Source organism: Globicephala melas, chromosome 5, assembly GCF_963455315.2.
Source record: "Globicephala melas chromosome 5, mGloMel1.2, whole genome shotgun sequence".
Lineage (NCBI taxonomy): Eukaryota > Metazoa > Chordata > Mammalia > Artiodactyla > Delphinidae > Globicephala > Globicephala melas.
Window position 1 is genome coordinate 105,531,739 of NC_083318.1, and position 20,343 is coordinate 105,552,081.

Consider the following 20,343-nt stretch of genomic DNA (forward strand, 5'->3'; position numbering starts at 1 on the left):
TAAAATTAGGTCCATGTTGTCAATGTTGATTAAAACATACAGAAGTCTAGCCATCAGAGAGAAATTTGGAATCCAATTTTGGCCATAACCAACTAGATTGAAAAAAACCTCACAGTTGGCCTCGCAGTTTGGGAAAGTTAGGGCACCATAAAAATCTATCTGGATCTAGGTGTTGCCCTTGTTCTAATATCAAATACCCTAAATATTAAACCTGGGTTTGGGCAAACTGCAATTTTTCTTTGGCAACCTTATGTCCTTGTAAGGATAAAAGGTTTAGTAAATGGATGCTGCCTTCCTGTGAGAAAGCTTGAGAAGAAGAGCAAGAAGAAAATCATCTACATATTACAACAAAGTAGAACCCCTAGAACTTTATATCATCCAGATCAGCTACAGGATTTGTGAAAAATAGGAAGGACTCAGTAACCCTGAGGCATTACTGTACAAGTGAATTGGTTTTTTTTTTCTAAGTGAAGGCAAAAAATATTAATTGTCTAGCTTCATCAACTGGAATACTAAAGAATGCACTGCATAAATCAATTACAGTAAAGAATTTACTTCTGGTGGGAAAAGATGTTAGTAATGATTGAGAGTTAGAAACAACAGGGTGTTGAGGGATAACAATGGTGCTTATTGCTCAGAGGTCCTAGACAAACCTCTACCTTCAGGCCCTAGATTTTCTCACCAGTAAAATGGGAGTATTACAGAGACTAGTACAAGGGATAATGAGGCTTTGAATCTTATTCTATTATGGGCTGAATGCCTTGAAGGGCTTCTTTACTTATAGAATATTGATTAATTCTGGGAAGAGGTTTCAAACCCTCAAGGTATCTATGTGAATCTTGATTGGAGATGTGCTAGGAGTTTTGCCAACATCATTTGGAGATTTTGCCCATAAGGAAAGTGGTAGCTGATTCAATAGGGACAAATGATCAATATTTCCAGAATCAGCTCTAGTACCATCAGAAATGGAGCAAATAAAAGTTGTCAAAGGTTAATTCACTTGGTTGGTTTATTTGATGACTACTGCACATTTTCAGAATTAGTTCTCCCTTTTGGGAGAAAGAAACTCTGGAATGATATTTCTCTAAGACATCTCAGTGTAATAAATGGATAAGGGTAGAGGAACTAAGGAGAAAATGGTGGTCTCTCTCAAAGGGTCTAAACAAAAGGGAATGGGTTCAGAGACAGAAACCACTTGAGGTTAATTTGAGATCCCCACTATTTAAACTGTTTTATATTCCAAGTCAGGAACCACTTTATAGTGGTGGGGTTGAGCAAGAATGGTGCAGCTCCAAAATCAGTTAGGATTGGAAGAGATTTATTTCCAATCTGGAGAAATATTTCTCCAAGCTGATTAAGAGTGAAAATTGGGAAGAGCCCCTGTAGTTCCTCAGAGCCCAGTAATTAAAATTGGGAGACACTGGAAAGGCTGATTAGAGAGCTGAAAGAACTTGAAGCACTTAAATTTGTAACACTCTCTTTTCCAACGTCTTGGATCTTTGCAATAAAAGCAGAAATTAGGAAGGGTTTGGTTTTGTCTAGGAACATCGATTTGCTGGAATTGAAGATTAAGAATTTTAGTGGTCTTCATTTTAGATAACTTATGTAGAGTGTGAGAGAGCTGGTTTGCCAGATTAAATCTGGAATGTACCTAGTTTCCCATTTCATCCTGGCCCTTTTTACTAGAAGGGAAAGGCCCGTCCATTAACAGAGTTAAAAGTTACTCAGGTGGAATCAACATCTGAAGAAGACCAAAATTTAATTTTAAAATAATCTGAAATTGATTGTAATAGTCATGAACAGATTCAGCAGATTTTTGTGTGCAAGACTGAATTATGTTCAAATCAACAGGCTTTGGAAAAGCCCTAAGAATTGCTCAACAATGTCACCTAGCAATTGCCTAAGCCTGATCATATATTATCAGGCTGGTCTCCCAGTTGTAATTCATCCAATATTGGGCCTGGCCTTCACTAACATGCATATGAACTAACTGATATGAGTCAAGTAAACCAGGCTCATAAGTCTAAATGACTATATTGAATTCCACAGAAAATCTGTGAGGATATTTGGTTACTGTTTTTTGTTTTTTGTTTCTTGTTTTCTGTTTTTTATTTTTGCTTTTGGTGTCTCAGATGTTTATATTGTTTGGAGTTAGATATATATGAAGCACATGATTCTGAAGTTAGGTAAAACAGTGAAGCTTTGTCTTCACTTGAAGTAAAAATATAAATGTTATTAGAAAAAATAGAAATAAATAAATTTTACCTCTGTTATTTATTTTATACTTTTATTTCAAGAATAACTATATATTTTGAAAAGAATTTTTTAAAATTTTTACCAAATCACACACTGGAGTGATTAGCTGAAATCACTAAGTTCCAATTAAAATAATTTCATATTCCTAATCAAATATATAATCTTTGTAATCTTTCCTACAAATAAAATTTGTTTTTAAAAAGTTGCTCTCCTTTCATCTTAAATACAGCGAAATAAAAGATCCTTGGTTATTACTGAATTCTAAAGAAGACTTCATTTCAAATAAAAGATGAAATTAACTTTGATTTAGAGACAGAAAAGTCTTTTAAGATCTATACTTCAACAAGTTGTTAATCTTGTGCCACTTTTAGCACTTGTCACACATATAAACAAGGAAATTGGCTCTATCTTATTCTAGCTCTGTATTGAATTAAAAGAAGAGCATGATGTGAAGAAAGAGTAAATTTCATCCTTTCTTTAGTAATGCACATGTATTTCCATACATTTCACAATCTAAAGGAGCCTATGAATTCATTTAATAAATACAAAACTATAAATTGTAATTCCAGAAAAGGGAAAGATTTAAACATTTTTTTCTGATTTCTGATTTTCTGAAATGTAAAATCTGATCATTTTATGTTTGAAGGCTGAAAATTAATTACATACATTTTATTTTTTAGCAGGAAACTTCTGTATTAGGAATAAATCTAAATGTTACTTTGGAAAAATCTTTGACTATGGCTCACAGTTCAGCTTTAGTTCAGGAAATGTAAGAAAATAAGGTCTTAGCTTCTGGATCCTCAGAAGCTTAATTTTAAAGGGACATATTCTTATAAGTTCAGAGAAAAACAGACATTTGGCAAGAGAATTAGAATGGGGAACTGAGGGTATAGAGGTGGTGTAGGCAGCACAGAAGGAAAGGAGAAAGATGACACTGGAGGTGGACCTGAGTATGAGGAGCTGAGGGAGACAGACAAGATGACACCAAGGGTGGAGCCTGAGACAAGGAAGAGGTTCATGAGGCTTTGGAAGCCATTTTAATCTTTCTTTGTTTGCCTCAGTTAATCTTAGAATCTTATTTTGCAGAGAGGCAATTTTAGGCTCCTTGTAATGTTTGGAAGCCTCAAAATATAAATTGAAATAGGAATTCCATTCAGTTTTGGAAATTTTAGAGCTATGGTAGTCCAATTCAGTTTTTTTAATCACCTTTATTGGAGTATAATTGCTTTAAAATGGTGTGTTTGTTTCTGCCTTATAACAAAGTGAATCAGCTATACATATAAATATATCCCCATTCATTTACATTTCAAAATTGAAATATAGTTGATTTATGTTTCAGGTGTACAGTAAAGTGATTCAGGTTCTTTTTCAGATTCTTTTCCATTATAGGTTGGTACAACATATTGAATATCGTTCCCTGTGCTATACAATAGGTCCTTGTTTTTTATCTATTTTATATTTAGTCATGTGTATCTGTTAATCCCAAATTCCTAATTTATCCCTCCCTCCCCTCTTTACCCTTTGGTAGCCATAAGTTTGTTTTCTATGTCTGTGAGTCTACTCCTCTTTTGTAAATAAGTTCATTTGTATCATTTTCTTAGATTTCACATATAAGTGATATCATATGATATTTGTCTTTCTCTGGCTTACTTCACTTAGTATGATAGCCTCCAGTCCATCCATGTTGCTGCAAATGGCATTATTTCATTCTTTTTCTCATGGCTCAGTAATACTCCATTGTATATATGTGCCACATCTTCTTTATCCATTCATCTGTCGATGGACACTTAGGTTGCTTCCATGTCCTGGCTATTGTAAATAGTGCTGCTGTGAACATTGTGGTACATGTATCTTTTTGAATTAGAGTTTTCATCATCTAATGCTATTTATTTAATTTTAATTTTTTTTAGTTTTCTCCATTGTATCCTCTATTTTCATGTAGTTAACCTATTTCAAATGGAGCCCTTCTATACGGTGTGTTTTACTCTTCCCCAGGTGTGTTTTTTTTTTCACACACACACACACACACCGCATGTTATTTTTACAAGAGATAAATAAACTGACACCAGGCATTGGAAATGGATGACCACAACAGAAGCAACAATGACTGCAATTACCAAACACGAAACACACTCACACTATGTCATAATATTGACATTCACTGTATGTCAATATTGTATAAACAGGAATCTTCCACTGTAACAGCTCCTTTACTTTGCAGTGAAAATTGATTTGTATATTTTTTCCCTCTGAGTCTTTGTGGGATTTTATTTTTCAATTCAAACAGAAAGTCACAAAAATTGTAATCATCCTCATCAGTTCACTCAGTCCCATGTAATTTTTTTAACATCTTTATTGGGGTATAATTGCTTTACAATGGTGTGTTAGTTTCTGCTTTACTTTGCAGTGAAAATTGAAAAGGAATCTTTGCACTGTAACAGCTCCTTTACTTTGCAGTGAAAATTGATTTGTATATTTTTTCCCTCTGAGTCTTTGTGGGATTTTTTTTTTCAATTCAAACAGAAAGTCACAAAAATTCTAATCATCCTCATCAGTTCACTCAGTCCCATGTAATTTATTTTTAACATCTTTATTGGGGTATAATTACTTTACAATGGTGTGTTAGTTTCTGCTTTATAACAAAGTGAATCAGTTATACATATACATATGTTCCCATATCTCTTCCCTCTTGCATCTCACTCCCTCCCACCCTCCCCATCCCACCCCTCCAGGCGGTCACAAAGCACCGAGCCAATATCCCTGTGCTATGCGGCTGCTTCCCACTAGTTGTCTACCTTACGTTTGGTAGTGTATATATGTCCATGCCTCTGTCTCGCTTTGTCACAGCTCATCCTTCCCCCTCCTCATATCCTCAAGTTCGTTCTCTAGTAGGACGGTGGCTTTATTCCTGTCTTACCCCTAGGTTCTTCATGACATTTTTTAATCTTAAATTCCATATATATGTGTTAGCATATGGTATTTGTCTTTCTCTTTCTGACTTACTTCACTCTGTATGACAGACTATAGGTCTATCCACCTCATTACAAATAGCTCAATTTCGTTTTTTTTTATGGCTGAGTAATATTCCATTGTATATATGTGTCACATCTTCTTTATCCATTCATCCGAAGATGGGCACTTAGGTTGTTTCCATCTCCGGGCTATTGTAAATAGAGCTGCAATGAACATTTTGGTACATGACTCTTTTTGAATTCTGGTTTTCTCAGGATATATGCCCGGTAGTGGAATTGCTGGGTCGTATGGTAGTTCTATTTGTAGTTTTTTAAGGAACCTCCATACTGTTCTCCATAGTGGCTGTACAATTCACATTCCCACCAGCAGTGCAAGAGTGTTCCCTTTTCTCCGCACCCTCTCCAGCATTTATTGTTTCTAGATTTTTTGATGATGGCCATTCTAACTGGTGTGAGATGATATCTCATTGTAGTTTTGATTTGCATTTCTCTAATGATTAATGATGTTGAGCATTCTTTCATGTGTTCATCAGCAGTCTGTATATCTTCTTTGGAGAAATGTCTATTTAGGTCTTCTGCCCATTTTTGGATTGGGTTGTTTGTTTTTTTTGTTATAGAGCTGCATGAGCTGCTTGAAATTTTGGAAATTAATCCTTTGTCATTGCTTCATTTGCAAATGTTTTCTCCCATTCTGAGGGTTGTCTTTTGGTCTTGTTTATGGTTTCCTTTGCTGTGCAAAAGCTCTGAAGTCTCATTAGGTCCCATTTGTTTATTTTTGGTTTTATTTCCATTTCTCTAGGAGGTGGGTCAAAAAGGATCTGGCTGTGATTTATGTCATAGAGTGTTCTGCCTATGTTTTCCTCTAAGAGTTTGATAGTTTCTGGCCTTACATTTAGGTCTTTAATCCATTTAAGCTTATTTTGTGTATGGTGTTAGGGAGTGATCTAATCTCATATTTTTACAAGTACCTGTCCAGTTTTCCCAGCACCACTTATTGAAGAGGCTGTCCTTTCTCCACTGTACTTTCCTGCCTCATTTATCAAAGATAAGGTGACCATATGTGCATGGGCTTATATCTGGGCACTCTATCCTGTTCCATTGATCTATGTCTCTGTTTTTGTGCCAGTAACTTACTGTAGCTTTGTAGTATAGTCCGAGGTCAGGGAGCCTGATTCCTCCAGCTCCGTTTTTCCTTCTCCAGATTGCTTTGGCTATTCGGGGTCTTTTGTGTTTCCATACAAATTGTGAAATTCTTGTTCTAGTTTTGTGAAAAATGCCAGTGGTAGTTTGAAAGGGATTGCGTTGAATCTGTAGATTGCTTTGGGTAGTAGAGTCATTTTCACAATATTGACTCTTCCAATCCAAGAACAAGGTATATCTCTCCATCTATTTGTATCATCTTTAATTTCTTTCATCAGTGTCTTATAATTTTCTGCATACAGGTCTTTTGTCTCTTTAGGTAGGTTTATTCCTAGATATTTTATTCTTTTTCTTGCAATGGTAAATGGGACTGTTTTCTTGATTTCACTTTCAGATTTTTTATCATTAGTGTGTAGGAATGCCAGAGATTTCTGTGCATTAATTTTGTATCCTGCAACTTTACCAAATTCACTGATTAGCTCTAGTACTTTTCTGGTAGCATCTTTAGGATTCTCTATGTATAGTATCATGTCATCTGCAAACAGTTACAGCTTTACTTCTTCTTTTCCGATTTGGATTCTTTTTATTTCCTTCTCTTCTCTGATTGCTGTGGCTAAAAATTCCAAACCTATGTTGAATAAGAGTGGTGAGAGTGGGCAAGCTTGTCTTCTTCCTGATCTTAGTGGAAATGCTTTCAGTGTTTCACCACTGAGGATGATGTTGACTGTGGGATTGTCATATATGGCCTTTATTATGTTGAGAAAGTTTGCTCTATGCCTACTTTCTGCAGGGTTTTATCATAAAAGTGTGTTGAATTTTGACAAAAGCTTTCTCTGCATCTACTGAGATGATCATATGGTTTTTCTCCTTCAATTTGTATTATAAATAACAATGGAATTTAGTATGCTATTATACCTTCAGACCTACTGTAGGACATGCTGTTCTTTGCTATTCCAATTGTGGAAGGATTCATAGTTTTTCTAACAGGTACAGATCCCTATGCCTGATACTGTGAGGAAATGTTATACTTGGGCTCCACTCTTATCTCTCTGAGGCATGTTTTGGTATTGTCTAAAATGTAAATCCATACTGTCAACCTCCAGCATGATACCAGGCACATAATAGAAACCCAATAAATGTTTCACTGTGAGTGGAGTGTAAGTTGATAGAGTATATTTGAAGGTGGATTAGGCAGATTAGATTGATTGAAAACCTTTCAATATTTTGTGTTTGCATCTCTTTCATTCCAGAAATTCTATGTCTAGAAATTCATATATAGCTATACACATGTATAAAGAGGTTAACATTGCAGCCTATCTGTAAGAGAGGACAAAAACAAAAAACAAACAAAAACCACCAATCTGAAAAAAACTACAAGTCCGTCAATATTGGACTGGCCATGTAAATTATGTAATGTGACGCAGCTATTAAAGAAAATGGAATAGATGTACGCAAAAACTGACTGGGAAAATGACTATCCAAGACAGATTGTAGACTGTCTGGTATGCTGCTCTTGTATTAAATACGTGATCTCCATTACGTAGAAATACTTACATACAACATACAACAAGTGTGAATGTCAGCACTTGGGAAATATCTGAAAGAACCACACAAGATACTGGGAGAGTGGGACAACTTTCCATGTCCCATATGATTGGAATTCTGAAGGGTACACACACAAACTAATGGACCTCTGCTACCATCTTCCGGCTAAGGAGGGAATAGCAGGCGTCAGAATCCTCTTTACTAATAAGTGTCTCAGGCAGCCAGCTTGAGGACGTCATCTGGAAGGCCGGTGGCGAATGCGCAGTAGAAGGAGGTCTGCGAGTTGCGTGGGCTTGTGCCTAGGTGCTTGAGTTTCGGGGCCTTGTGCTGGCACAGGGGGCGCCGGGCTGGCGACTTTGGCACTCTTGGCGTTGGGTGGGAGGCATCATGGGGGTCACGTGAGCCAGTAGCATCAAGACCGCGGGCGCTGGGGTCAGCGTCGCGGCTTTTCCGGGGAAGTTCGTCGGACAGGACGGATGGCGGAAAGCACACCCTGGAAAGGAAATACGACTTGGCCCCTGGGCGTTGCCGGTGGAGCTCAGAGACCTTGGGGCTGGGCTTCGTCTCTTTTACTGTCTCCTGTGACTGTTGCCCACGCGCGCTGCCCCATCCGTGCTGTGCTAGCGGGTATTGGTCGTCTCGCGCCTCAGTTCACAGTAGCTGAAAGGGACAGTGTGTGATGTTCTGATTTCCCCCCCATCGTTTTAAAAGGGAGGCTGTGGCCATTGCTCCTCGGGTAAAATGCAGAGGGACTGCTTTTTAAGATGGGACCGTCAGTGTTGGGGACACTCCTTCATTGCCAACATGGAGTCACCTTCAGTTCCTCAAGCTGTGTTGTTTAGGCACAGAAAATGTGCATACTAGTTACTGGAACTAAGTTTGAGTGAAAAAACGCACCGGTAGCACCGAATTTTCCATCGAGACAGTTGATTTGTGTTGTCTCTTGGAATGGTAAAGGGTGTACTGTTGCTTCCTAACCGGTGTCATTTGAGAGATCTACCTCAGTACGTTCAAATGATTCATTTTGAGACTTTGCTCATGTGTGCAGTAAACCCTTTATTTCCCTAAGACCTTCCTTTCCTCCATCTCATACCCCATTAAACCCACTTCAGTTTATCTCCTGATTTTCTCCCGAATGAGTCAATTCTTCCTCAGCATCCTAATACTGAACTTGCCTGTCTGTTGCAATTAGGTCCTAACTAGTGTCCATATATCTTCTTTCCTTCCAATCCATTCTGCACACAAGAAGCATTTAAAAGCAACTTGGAACATTGCTCATAGACATCGCTCAAAAGCATTGTTTTGAGAATAGAAAGCAAACTGTTGGCCTTTAACGCTCTGTGTGGTCTAGAACCCTCTCTGCTTCTCTAGCCCCATCTTGTGCCACTATTGCCCTCACTTTCTATGCTTCATATACACTAAATTAACCTTAGTTCTAACTCATCTTACAGAAGTCAGTTCAGATATTATTTTTCACTGTGATTCCTAGATTAAGGAATTTTATTATCAGGTTTTGTATAAGGTCTAAAAGTAAATTATGAAGTGGAAGAATTGAGTTTAAACTATTTCAGTCAACACGCAAGTATTAATGATATGATACCATAGTAGTCAACAGTGGGCTAGGTTCTATCATGGATACAGAAGTTCTGGCCATCTCTGGTTTTAGATATCCCTGATATTTGTTGAGACCGTTGCATTATTTTGTTGCCTTTTATCTGTTTTCAAGATGGGAGAACAGGAACAAGGGAAGTATAGGTCACTACTAGGTGGGGTTGAATAAGTGGAGCAGCAAAATGCAAAGCAGAAAGAAGAGGGACCTACCATAGAGGGATATGATTTCCGTTTTCAAGGCGCATTCATCCTATGCAGGGAGACAGCCTACCATAAAATTTGCCTAACAAAAAATATATTAACAGGTGGGAAGACTATCTCCCAGTTGAACAGCGGATGCCTGGGACCCCTTTCATTGCTGTCAAAGTTCCTTTAAAAAAGGTGAGTGAAACTTAATACCGTATTCTTCCAGAAATCTGAATTCACCATATAGAGAGCCATGGCTCTCAACCTCGTCGTACTCCATTTTCCCTTTTTATAGCAAATAGTTTTTACTACCTCTTTTGCTATCCCGAAATGGAATTCATAGATAAATACAACCTACTTTTCTACTTAATTAATAAAAAGAAACCAATGGAATGCCCCAACTCTAAATAAAGAATAAAGTAATTTATAAGAAAATAATATGTATCTCTGTATGTAAATGTCTGGGGATGACTATACTAGAAATAAAGAAATAGCCAGTTACTTGTACCATGAATGCAATAAACTATGGACTTTGATTGATAATGATGTGTCTGTGTTGGTTCATGAATTCTCACAAAGGAAGCACACTGGTATGGCATGTTGATAATGGGGAAGGCTGTGTGGGGTGAAGGAGAGAGGGTATGAGTGGGAACTGTGTACTTTTTGCTCCGTTTTGCTGTGAATCTCAGACTGCTCTAAAACTAGTCTGCTAATTTAAAACGAAAAGTGTGTTGCTGGCACCTGAATAACTAAAGAGCTCAATCGAACAGAGTACATAATAAGCCAAATACATAAAAGAATATTTAGCAGTGAAAGCCATCCTTCATATAGGTAGATATTCAAGACGTATTTATTTATGTGTCTATTTACAGGCACTCTGCTTGGAGCTGGCAGTACAGCGGTAGGCAAAATGGATGTGGTCCCTGCCTTCTGGGAGTTTACAGTCAGGTTAGGAGACCAACATGAAATAAACAAAGATAGAAAGAACTATATAGAAGTGAGCTTATTTTCTGCTGTCTAATCTCTCTGGAAGAAAGGATCGTAATACCGCTTGTAAACTCCAGAGGAAGAGACTTTACTTTGAAGCTCATATGTTAGCATCACAGGGTTTGAATAAATGGATGATATAATAAAGGATTTTAAACGCATGTTCTTTCTTATTTTATTCTTTCTGACAGAGATTTGAAAAGAATCTTGCTCCAGAAGAATGTTTCTCCCCCTTGGATCTTTTTTAACAAACACCAAGAACACAACGAAGAACTTGGGCTGATTATTGACTTAACATATACTCGCCGCTATTATAAGCCAGAGGTAAATGGAACCCGTAATTGAAAATGACCTTCTTTCTGATACTCTGATAATTCATAGTAGTTCAGTAGTTATCATCTTATGCTAAGGTGAATCCTGGCCTTCTTTCATGGGTTCCAAAAGGGAAGCTAGTGGTTTCCTTAAATACACATTTGTAATTGCTGTTTCAAAATGAGATTAAAGATATGAATTGAACTATAGTATTTGGCAGTAGGCTCTAGGTATGCTTAAGAAGTGCTGTAAGCTTCCATGTTCTGTATTTTGAAAATGCAGTAAATTTTTAGTAAGAGTAGTAGTAGCCTAAAAGGAAAGAAAGGTATGTCCGTTATATCTTTGGCACTTATGTTAAGCAGTTGCCTGAGCGTGTTTAAGCATCGGGGTAAAAGACAGTTGTTCTCTAAGTTTTATGCTTTCTTTTCCTAATACCTTCTGATATAGTAGAGAAATCCATATATTCTCTGGGCCCATGTAGGACATACCAGTGCAAAAGAATTAGCCTTCTTCTGACCTGTTCCATGGCCTTGGGAGACAGTAACACCTAATGTTTGTTAATATTTGTACAGTGGTTTGCCCTTTAGAAAGTTCTTTCATATCCATTGACTTTGTGAATCTTCACAACAATCCTTTGCTGTTGACGTGGAAGTAGTACTGATACCTCCTACTGAGTGCTTACTCTGCACTAAGCTCAGAGGATAGACAACTACAGTTACTAATTTTACGGACGATGAAACTGACTCTCGGACAAGGAAGAGTTGAAATTTCAACTCAGTTGTTCCTCTTGTTTTCATTGTGGTAAAATATACATAAATCATATTTATTTTAACCATTTATAAATATGCAGTTCAGTGGCATTAAATACAGTCACAGTGTTGTGTAACTATCACCACTGTCTATAACCAAAACCTTTTCATCATCCTCAACAAAAACCCTGTAACCATCAAACAGTGACAACCCCATTATCCCTCCCACCGGCCCTTAGAAACCTTGATTCTATTTTCTGTCTGTGTGAATTTGCCTATCCTAGGTGCCTCGTGTAAGTGGAATCTACAATATTTATCCTTCTATGTCCGGCTTATTTCACTAAACCTAGTGTTTTCAAGGTTCACCCATGTTATAGCATGTAAGGAAATGCCATTCCGTTTTTGGCTTAATGAATCCCACTGTGTGTATATACCATATTTTGTTATTCATCGGGTGATTGACACTTGGGTTGTTTCCACCTTGTAGCTATTGTGAATCATGCTGCTGTGATCGTTGGTGTACAGATATTTGCTCAAATCCCTGCTTTCAGTTCTTTTAGATGTGCAGTGTAGGTAGTAGCAGAGTTGTTGGATCGTACGGTAGCTCTACGTTTAACCCTTGAGACACTGCCAGACTGTTTTCTGCAGTGTCGTCTTGTCTTTAAACGATTATCACAAATTTTAAACATGTACAAAAGTATAAAAATACTGTGAGTGTTCCTTGTATACCCATGAACTCATCCGGCTTTATTATTTACCAACTGATGGCTGTCATGTTTTATCTATACCCCCACCTGTTTCACCCCATTCCATATTATCTTGAAGCAGCTCCGAGACAACATGTAATTACACCTATATATATTTTTTTTAATTAATTAATTTATTATTATTATTTATTTTTTGCTGTGTTGGGTCGTCGTCTCTGTATGAGGGCTTTCTCTAGTGGCGGCAAGCTGGGGCCACTCTTCATCGCGGCGCGCGGGCCTCTCACTATCGCGGCCTCTCTTGGTGTGGAGCACAGGCTCCAGACGCGCAGGCTCAGTAGTTGTGGCTCACGGGCCTAGTTGCCCGTGGCATGTGGGATCTTCCCAGACCAGGTCTCGAACCCATGTCCCCTGCATTGGCAGGCAGATTCTCAACCACTGCGCCACCAGGGAAGCCCCAGCTATATATTTTTGGTACGTATCTTTAAAATATAGGACTTTTATTCCTTAATATCATTTTTTAATAGTAAATACCCAGTGAGTGCTCAAATTTGCAGTTGTCTCTTAAATGTCATAAAAAATTGTTTTTAAGAATTTTGAGTTAGATCCAAATAAGGTCCACACTTTGCCATTGACGGTTAGGTCTCTGAAGTCTTATTTAATCTCTAGGTTCTCCCTCCATGTCTCTCTCACTTTTTTTTATCCTCCTTGCATTTTATTTTTAAAGAAACCAGGTAATTTGTCCCGTCTAGATTTTGATGATTATATTCACCTCTCTAAGTGAAGTGGCACAGGAATACTGGCCTTGCCTGTCGTTGCCAGGATTAACTGAATAGTGCCTTAGCTGCCCTGGTGCTCAGGTGTTGAGTACACGGTGATTTACATACCAGGCCCTATTTGTGGGCCTCCTGATGCAGCAGCTCCCTTGGCTCTGCCCCTGTCGTCAGCTGCCCCTAGGATAACTCTGAGCCCTAGCCACCTCTCTGGTAGATTTCCCTATCCCCCCACTATAATCACACCTGGATATGGCAACTCAAACCTTTCAGAGATGTGTCCTGAACCTCTTGTTTTCTTAAATACCTATCTGGTGGTTGTGAGACTTAAGGCCAACCTCCCCAAGAGACTTTTTCTATTTCTCCTAGTAAACCTAGAGTCACCTTCTGTCATCTTCAACTCTACTCAAATTTGGGTCTTTCAACCCTGACCTCTGACCCTGCTTTTTACTTCTGCCATTTCATCCTCACTCCTGCTTCCTTTCATAAATCCATAAATCTCTTTTGTCCTTCCTAGCCCTGGGCCAAGTTCCTTCCTCTTCCCTCAGTTTTTACCCCTTTCCTTCATTCTCCCATCCAACTTTCAGTCCTTCCTTTCTCATGCAGACTTTGATTCCAACCCCATCAAAAGCAAAACAAAACAAAACAAAGAAACACGCCACAGTTAGCAGCATCTCAAAATTCAAAAGGTTTATTACTCATCTATTAATTCTGTTTCTTTTTTTATTCAGTTTTATTGTTTTAAAATATACCAATATAAATAAACTTATGCCTGTCTTATCTACATATGGAAGAAGAGCTGGTCCCCAAGGTGGCAGCAACTATCCTAGCAGCTGTTACTTTACATATCCGTAGTAGTCAGCAATTTCCATTTCTTTTTGCCTCTCAATGAAAAATTGCACTTTCCCCAAAGAGGTGTATTTGGCAGCATTCTCACGTTGTTGTTGGGCCCGCCTCTTCATGGCCTCCCGCTCGGGCCTCTGCTGTAGTTCGATGGGCTTTGACATTACTGGCTCAGGAACATTGGGTTCCCTCCACGGAACTGGTTTCTTGCTGAAGTCTTGGAGTAGAAATGGGGTTTGGAGCTTGGCTGGGGACTGGCGCTTAGTCACAGCAGGGGGGACAGGCTCCCACTGGAGAGAAGTGCATGATGAAGTTTTGTAGGGTGCAGGCCTAGGAGCAGCAGACTGAGGGACACTAGGCTGTGTATGGTCGGTCCAACCCGGTTGGGTTGCGTTGGTCACAGTTGGCTGAGCTGGTTTGGCAGGACCTGGCAAAGAGGCAGGAGCTGGCTGGGAAGAACTGACTGCAGCAGGTTGAGCTGAGTCAGTAGAAGCAGGGTGGGCACGGTCAGCAACAGCAGGCCGATGTGAGGCCGGAGACTGTGGCCTCCGAGGAGCAGGTCGAGCTTGAGGCTTGTCCCAGGCAGAAAAAGGCAGAGGTATCAACTTGACGTTCCCAGGAGGCAGCAGCTCATACTGGGATGGAGATGGACACTCTTTTTCAGCACTGCTGTCTGGGTTCTGGGCTTCGCCTTGAGTTTTCTCAGGGCCCTTACCCTCACGTGGGGTATTCCGCCACGGCTGGATAGCTGGGGGTGGCTGGGGGTCTTTAGAGTTGCTTGAATTTCCCAAGACCCGACAGGAGGAGAGCCCAGTTCTCTTATCATTCTTCTCCCCCAGTGCATGAAAAACCTGCACAGCCTCCAGCATGCGCACGCGTAGGGCGGTTCGAGGCTTTTTAAAACTCTCTTGGATAGGCTCAGTTTGGTGTTCCTTTCGCTTCGTCTGGGGAATTGTTGGCTTCTCTCCTGCCTTGACTTTGCTCCCTGACTGCTTATTCTCTTCAGCCTTCTTTCTTCCTCTGGTCCTTTTGGTCTTTTCCTGCCCGTGGCTCTTCGTTTTGCTGATCTTCCTGGATGCAGCTTTCCGAGGTTTGCCTTTAGAACCCTTGGCCGTGTTCACAGGAGCCCTGTCACTGACTGCAGCATTGCATAGAGCCACTTCTCCCGCTAACAGGCACTCTGGATTCTTTGGCTGGATTTTGGCCTTGGGAGCAGCATTGATAGGCTCAGAGGCTTTATGTTTGTTCTTTCTGGGTTGATCAGAGGGAGCCTTTATGACACTTGGCTTTTCCCGCACCTGATTCACCTTAATGGCTCTGTTGTCTTTGGCTTTGATCACGTTGGGACCTTTGGATATAGAGGGACCATGTTATTGGGGTCTGCAGTTTTATCATACTGGGCTGCCATAAACATGGAGGAAGCAGCTGTGTGCTGGTCAGTGACGGCCAGAGTAAAGTCTCCGAGTGAAGAAGAATTCTTTTCAGTGCTTCCTGTGATGTTCCAGTCAAGAACACCTGGATAGGAAGCAGCTGAAGTGGAGATCTGGCTCTGGTCAGTAACTCCAGATAACGTAGTTGTGCTAGACTGTTGGTGAAGGTAGGCACTACACGTGTGTCTGTGTCTGGAAGGAGGTACCTACCGGTAGCTGATGCCGAACCGACGGCAGGAGCAGAGACTCTGGAGAAGTTGCAGGCACTTCCTGTCAGGGAGGTTGCATTGCTCACCACAGGAAGAGAGTGCTGCAGAGAATTTAGAGTTCCAAGTAGAAATGGATTTTGGAAATTTTCTGTAAGAACAAGAGGGTAATGAAAACATCAGGGAGATTGATAAATTCTCACTATGTTTGAGGAACAGCATTATCTTAAGGTTCTTGCTATCAGGACACCTCTAATGTCAATACTTACTGAGAAACCAAAAATCAGACCGTTATGATGGTTGTAAGGACTGAGCAGTTTTACACTCTTCTGTGTTAACTGCCTGTGCTGCCATGTTGGGCACAGATGGGCAGAAGACCCAAGTGGTATGGCTCAGACATTGTTCCCTAGGCTGGAAGCAACCTTCTGCCTGCCCTATCTTTCCCTTCAGCCTGCACTAGTATTGACTTCTATGCTGTTTCCTAGACTGGAAGCATTTTAGAACTAGGAGGTCCTTAGAGAACTTCTATTTTCACAGTGTCATTTCATGAGGAAGGAAACTGAGGCTCAGAGAGGTCGGGTTGACTTGTTCAAGTTCTCTCATTATGTTAGTATCCTTACCAGGTTTCAGAACCTAAGTATCCTGACTTCCTTGCCAGGACGCTACTCTGAGCACGATACTGCCAGAAAGCAGGAGAAATAGAACTTACACTATAGGCAGTTTTTTTTTGTCCGTTAGAAAACAGTACGGCTATTACCATCGTGATCTTCAGTGTCTCACTTTGCTTGTGCAGTTCCCACGCTATTACCTAGAGTTCACATACAGCTCAGTCCAACTGGTAAATTTAAAGAGTCATTTTTACCCTCTTCAAGCCTGGTTTCTCATCCTACCTCAAAATGATTACCCGAAAGTGAATTTCTTAAGTGCTTTTGGAAAGAAAAATGTTATCTGATTACTTCAGATTACTCATCTGTAAAGTGGTTATAACACCACCACCAATAATAATAGCAGTAATAATTAATCCATGAATAAACTGGTATATTGTATATGATTTATATGGAGGAAGATACAATAAGTTCTAGAAAGACAAAGAAACATCATGAAAAACATATTACATAACGAAAAAGAAATACATAGTTATGAAATCTGGGGTATGTGGCAAGTATCAGAGCATAATGAGTTTACTAACAAATGACATTCTGTACCATACATGCAATGTTATGAAAGTGAATTTTGCCCACTGTATTTTAGTGAATACTGTGAACCCAAAAACACGATAGAAGGTGATTTTGAATGAATTCCTAGCCGATACATACAGACAGAGAAGATATATCAGTAAAAATGCCTAAAGAGCAACAAAATTCAATCAATGTGAATGTATAGGTAGCCACAATATATGCAGACAAGTATTTCAATGAAAACTGGTACAAAGCAGACAGCAAAATAAATAAGTGTAAAAGAATTTCATTATTGTGCTCATTCATATTTTTACCCAGCAAGTAACAGGTATTCAGCCTGGTAGAAATATATGTTTCAAAGAATAGAAATATATAATAAGCAGAAAGGAAGCTTAAAAAGTATCAAGAAGGTTTTTGTATTTATCCTAGAACTTAGAAGACTTCTTGTCATCCAAGAAGATGACATCCCAAAACCTAAAAAAACCATCATCACTAGAATCCAATTAAAAAAGATTTTCAAATGTAAGAACATCGAAAGGACTCCGTAATATTGTACTAGATAAATGTGGAATTTTTTTTTTTTTTTTTTGTCGAGCCGCGTGGCCCTGGCAGTGAAAGCACCGAGTCCTAACCACTGGACGGCCAGCGAATTCCCTCAATGTGGAATTAGAGATGTGGGGCTTGACTTTTTCTTTTTCTTCGTAGGTAACTAAGATCTAAAAACGAACGATGGCTGTTGATCAATGTACTCTCTGTGTTAGGAAGGAAAGAACTGTAAAGATGAAAAGCAACCTTGCCTTAGAAGCTACATATCACACAAAGGAAATAGTCCTTCTGATTCAATCTCGAAGATATCATTTAAAGTGTTTAATTGGTAAAACGTCTACATAGTTTAAAAATTAGGAAGAATAAAACATTGAAAAGCAGATCCCTAGATAACCACTTTGGTTTCTTATATATAGGAAGCATGATTTCTAGGACATATTTCTAAAATGTTTACATTCAAGACTGTCAAGTGCCAACTGTATTCAGAGAGGCAATAAAAGAAAAAAAAAAACACTGAGTATGACTTTTCTGGTAAGCTGCCTTTCCCGGTGATACCCTCTTCTGTCCTTACTTTCCTCTTAGTCTGTTAAAATAAGGATTTGCTACAATGAACTTTGTTTTGCCCTGCTCTGAGCAGAATTCACTCTATGCTGTTTGTGCTTTAATTTAAAATCTTTGGTTCCCATCAACATTCCATTGCAAACTACGTTTTTTTTGAGAGCTCCTCCATTCTTCCCCTCTTCGTTCTTATATTTTTTCCTATGTCTTGGTTCCTGTTGGCCTGTGCTGATGAAAACAATCCTAAACTGCCTTACGTTTGACTCTGTGCCTCCCTATATAGCCCAGTACTCTCCATCCTCTCTCCCTATTTTCTCTTTTCAACTAGTCGAAATATTAGTGGAGGGAGACCATTAGAGATGAAACATCTTGCTATATATTGCTAGTTTTCTATGTCACCTGGCTTTTCTGTTTCTGTTGAAACACTCTTGAGAAGTCTCTGATTTCATTTTCTACATGGGTACCCTTTAAGGCTCAATATTAGAAAAGACAGGGATCAGAGTGATCAACCAATGTAGTATCCTAACGTAACAGATAAGGGAAAAATCAGGCTTTGTGAGACAGTCAGTGATTTGTCCAAAGTCACACAGATAGTAAATGCCAAAGTCAGAACTGAAATTAGGTCTCCAGACTTCTAGTTCAATACGTTCCCTCATTATTCCATGCTATTTTGAATCTACTAGTAAATGTAGGGGCAAAATAAATCTAATGAAAAACTTTAAAAAGTTTCTTTTCTTACCTGACATGGTCAGAGAAGAAGAGAAAACATCAACTGCAGATACAAGGGATGAGGAGGCAACAGCAGAGGATGTCTGAGTGGCTGCAGCTGAACGGCGCATGTGTCCAGTACAAAGGTCACTGGTTACTGCTCACTGGTCACTTATATGATACAGGAGAATGATGTCACAAAGCAGGCAGTGTCAAGGTATGAGACAGCCAATAGGGAGGTCCGATCCCCAACAGGAAGGCGGGGTTGGGTGGAGAGAGTGTAGGAGAGCTAAAACAACACCTGAATTTCTGAGCTCTGGGGAGGAAATCCTAGAAGACAGATTTACCTCCCCCAGGCTCTTACATTAGGGAAATCATTGCAACATTTCTCACAGACGTTCATTAATATAATTTACTAACAGTTACCTGTATCCTACACAGTATTATATTTTATGTATCGTATACTTAGAGCTATATATATCTTATGTAATTAATATCCTTAGGAAGGCAAGAGCCATCTAGTTTGAACTATTACAGTTGTTCTGAAATCGTATCTGTCTAATTAGTGAACTTATAGCAGCTTTTAAGGAGCCAAAGGAGGGATTAAGAAGCTCTTTTTGTAACTTGGTTAAAGCGTAGGGTGAAGTTTGTTGAGTGTACCTTGTGGAGAGTGTTGTGGTCCAAGGCTCTTCTCTTAGTTTCGTCTCCTTGACTCCTACCTTCCTTGGGCTGGGCCAGGCTGGGCCAGGGGCTGGACTTGCGACTTACATTTCTCTTCTGCTTTCTTTTTTCTTTCCATTATGGGCATTGTTTCTAGGACAAGCCTTGATCTTGCCATTCTTACCCTCATGGATGTTACTTCCTGTCACCTTGCAGCAGCAGGAGTCTTCTTTTCAGTGCTTGATGCTTCACAAAATAGACTCTGCCCGTTGGACGCAGATACCAGAGAGCTAGGAGACAGAGCTGGTTGCAAACCTTTCCTCTTCCAGCCTTTGGTTGCCATTGTTTTCCCCATAATTTGCTACCTCTGGTTCCTTGGGCCACACAGGTATCCTGCCATCCAGCTCTTTTATACGTGAGAGACATTCTGAATACTGTCCCTTTTTCTTTGCACAGAAGTATATACAGTGTGGCAGTTACTGTAATCTCCTGCCCCTTGCAAACAGCCACTCTAGAATCTTGGACCTCTAGGATTCTCTGTCTTGCATGCTTGGGTGCAAGGCCTAGCAAAATGAAGAGGAGAATAATTAGAGAAGGAAGAGGACATTTCGTGGAGAACTGGGAGCAGATAAGGTGAAAGGGCACAGGAGTAAAGAGATTCATGTAGATTTTGTGGTTTCTGTGGGAAACAAGTTGACACACTTTGGCCTCATTTTGTATTACCAGGACAGACAGTCCTATAGATATAAGTAGCTCAATAGTGCAGCAACTGCCATGAATTCTGTACACTAAAGGGAACAGTCTTACATATAGTTCTCATTTTGTTTTCTGTTATATTACCTTATTAATAGCATTCACTCGTATGTTTGTAGAATACAGATGTTTTTAAATGCTCTGGTTTTGTCTACATGGTTATTTCCTTGTCATATTTTGAAGGACTCCAACATTGTAAGACATACTGCATGTTTCTCTCTTGACG

General features: G+C 39.4%; 1 pseudogene; it reads right to left on the bottom strand.

Annotated features, from left to right (window-relative positions):
- Positions 1–14,071: 14,071 nt before the first annotated feature.
- LOC132597300 (uncharacterized protein C2orf78-like) lies at positions 14,072–18,835 on the bottom strand (annotated as a pseudogene).
- Between the last annotated feature and the right edge of the window lie 1,508 nt (positions 18,836–20,343).